The sequence below is a fragment of the Halichoerus grypus genome, chromosome 3, assembly GCF_964656455.1.
Source record: "Halichoerus grypus chromosome 3, mHalGry1.hap1.1, whole genome shotgun sequence".
Taxonomy (NCBI): domain Eukaryota; kingdom Metazoa; phylum Chordata; class Mammalia; order Carnivora; family Phocidae; genus Halichoerus; species Halichoerus grypus.
The window spans coordinates 105,061,093-105,064,699 of record NC_135714.1 but is presented as its reverse complement, the minus strand read 5'-3'; positions in this window follow the sequence as shown (position 1 = coordinate 105,064,699).

Sequence of the window (3,607 nt, the reverse complement as noted above, 5' to 3'; positions counted from 1 at the left end):
TAATATGCCATTTTGTGTCTGTGGGAGCATATTTGTGGAATAAATTATAAATTCCGTTAGCTCTGTTCCTTTTGAATCTTATTCAAATGTTTTATTATATCCTATATCACATTGCCTGTATTTTAACATTTTTGAGATTTCAAAGCAGTTGTATTCTAAACTATTTTCCTCTTTCCTCAGAAAGTGTCTCTCCTAACATACTCTAGCTTTCAGTACTTTGTTTCTCCTCCACTGCCAAACTTTCCCCCCCAGATTTTTGGCATAGTTCCCCTGTTGCTATTTCCCTCTGGGATATTTCAATCTGTGATTATTCCTGGCCCCAAATAATCTGTGCTCCATATCCTTGACTCTCCTTTTTACCTGTCAACATTTTTATTATTGTTTATGATTATGTTGGTGCCAATAGTATCTTAATTGCCGTGGGTTTATGACAAACATATGAACATACTATCACATGTCAGTTCCCAACTCACTTAACTGTATTTGACTGATTTTAATACGAATATTTTTCACATTTTTAAAAAAGATTTATTTGAGAGAGAGAGAGAGAGAGAGAGACTCTGCGAGCGGGGGTGGGGGGGCAAGGGGCAGAGGGAGAGGGAGAGAAGGAGAGAGAGAATCCTTAAGCAGACTCCCTCTGAGCGTGGAGCCTGACACTACACTCCATCCCAGGACCCTGAGATTGTGACCTGAGCTGAAACCAAAAGTTGGACACTTTAACTGACTGAGCCACCCAGGTGCCCCAAATATTTTTCACATTTTAATGTTTCTGAAATCAGGATGTAATAATATTAAAATCACAGTAATTTATTATTTTTTCCAAAAAAGTGTTTTTAAATTAAAAGTCTTACAATTGATGGAGTCTTAACACATCATATGTGTTCTGAAGCAGAGTAAGATGTTGAACTTCCTGGAATTCATGGAATTAACCAACTTAAAAAGTTGGTCCAAAATGTGTTGTACTTGACGGATAGCCTTTGAAATACTTTACCTGGGGTTTAATCCATTCCCTGATTTCAGCATAGATGAACTCTATTTTTCTTTCTTTTCATTTCTTTGGGTTTTGTTGTGTGTGGTACCTTAAGTGCGTCATTTTAACCATCTTTCCAGAAATGTTTATCACTTACAATAAAAAAAAAAAATTAAAAAAAAAAAAAAAAGAAATGTTTATCACTGGGTCTTGAAAGAGGAGTCTACAAATTTCTCAATAATTTTGTAACCCATTTAAAACCTTGTAACAACTCTTTCTGCCTAAATTTGCTAGAATGAATTCTTTTCCCCAAAAGTGAGTCCTAAAAGATATAGGCTACTGGGGTATATTTGACATAGATAGTAGGTAAAAAGCCTATCCATGCATGCAACTGTTATAATGAAAACTGAAGGAAGGAAAGCAAATCAACTTGGAGCATTAGAATTTCTACGTGGACCTGCAAATTCAACCCATATATAATTTCAAAGGGTGTTTTGGTGTGTGCTCATCTTTAACAGAAGGACTCAGGGAAACATGACAAAATGAACCAAAACTCTAACAACCTCACCTTCAGAAATTTAAGTAACAACAGGCCAGGGAAATAACTTCATTCTATCTTTATAGCAACTTTTCTGCAGCCTTCTCCTGATTAAGATAAATTAAACATACACTCAAGCTTGGTTTTTCTATAAATTCAATAATTATTTTTCCAAAGTGGAAAACCTATACATTATTTAAAAAAACCTGTTTTATATATTAGAAATAACACAGAACTAAACATTTTTCAAGCAAAGTTAGGACAGTCAGAATTAAGCTTAGAAATACACTTTCTTTGTCATAAAGGAGTAAAAAATTAGAAGCCATTCTTCTAAATTTTGTTGTTAGAAAGAAACACTAATTTGACTATTGAAATAAAACCATCTTGGAACACTGAAAAAAAAAAAAAAGTGTCAATGTGAGTATCCTGAAACCCTGAAGAGACTCTGGACCAACGACAAACATTTGAGCAGATGCCAATAAAGCAAATTGTTTTCTTAAGACAGGAAGCTGGATATTTTCTTTTCTTGCTGCACTTAAATTTTCCATGAACTATACTGTGTCATTCAATCACAAACAAACCCAAATAATACACACGATCTTAAATCCACACATAGGAGACTCGGGCATCAGAACTAAAGCCCTCACAGAGATGAAGCTGGGGTAAACTGTTATTAGTGACACCTGACCTGCTCTTTTCTATGACTCAGGTTTTTACTGGTACTGTTATAAAAAGGGCACAAACTTCAAATAAAGATGATCATTGCCTTTTCAATGGTAATAATTAGCTATCTAAAGATAGGAAAAAATAATTGGTTTGTAATAGATTAAAAATGTAATGCTCTAAAATCTTTTTAAATTCTTAATTTCCTGCTCCTTGAGCGACCACAGTGCCATGGAAACAGATCTCACTCCAGATTTATCCCCCCCCCCCAACCGCCCTCAGAGGAGGATCACCTAACCACTAACTCTCACCAACAGATTTCTCATTTTCTGGGTCCTAAAGCCTGATCTTTTTTTGCCTTCTTCGGTTTTATTCCATCATCCTGGTACTTCTGATTTTCCAGACACACGGGGTGGTAGGCATCGTGGATTGCACTGGAAGTCCACTGACTGGGTGGAAGGATAGGATTGTGATGCTGGTTAGGAACGCAGAACAGGGCTTGAGATGCATTTTGCCCTTTGCAGCATAACGTGTCAGTTTAAGGCTGATCTTTTAAACATTATTATGAAATACTTAGGCATAAAAAAGTGTAGACTGGATTACAATCAACACCTGTATTCACATCACCCAGTTTAAGATAGGACATTTCAACTTTTCTCCCCTGAGGAAATTCTCCCTGGTATTTGATGCTTTTCATTTCCCTCCATGTAGTCTTCTACTACATGTGTTCCCATAAACAACATATTATTTTGCATGCCTTAAACTTTAAATAAATATATTCTTCTGAAATGTTCTTTTTGAAATTCCCATTTTCCATGTAGCTTTAATTACTTTTTTACTGCCATAAGTATTGCATTGTATGGGTATCCATAGAAATCCATTCTCTGACTGATGGATAGATCGTTTCTAGTTTCTTACTATTTAAATACTAGTGCTATGATTTTCTTAATCATGACCTCCTTGAAAACAACTTGCTCTGAGACATACACCGAGGAGAACTCTGAAGACTATAGGGGTCTTCAACATTACTAAATATGCTAGTTGCTTTCCGAAGTAGCTGTACCAATTTATGCTCCACTGCTCCACATCCTTTGGGATTATAAACTCTGTAAGTAGGGTTTTAGCTGTTGGAATCTTCTGCGGCCTGGGTAAGGCTATATTCCTCCAACTATTGGAACTGCTAGTCATCCCAAGGATATTTTTAGCATGGATCCATATTTTCATGTTAAGTTTTAGGTTTCAAGCTTCTGTACCACAAAGGTGGTGTGAATTCAAACCCAGAAGCCGTGGTCAGGTAAGCTCAAAGAATTCTCAGAGGAGCTGCTTCTTTTCTTTTCAAAGCCAAAGCACAAAGCAAGTCAAGAGAGGCTCCTTGTGATTTCTCTGGTCAGCAGGAGGAATTTTTTTCTAATTTGCCCTTACACTGAAGGTGTTGG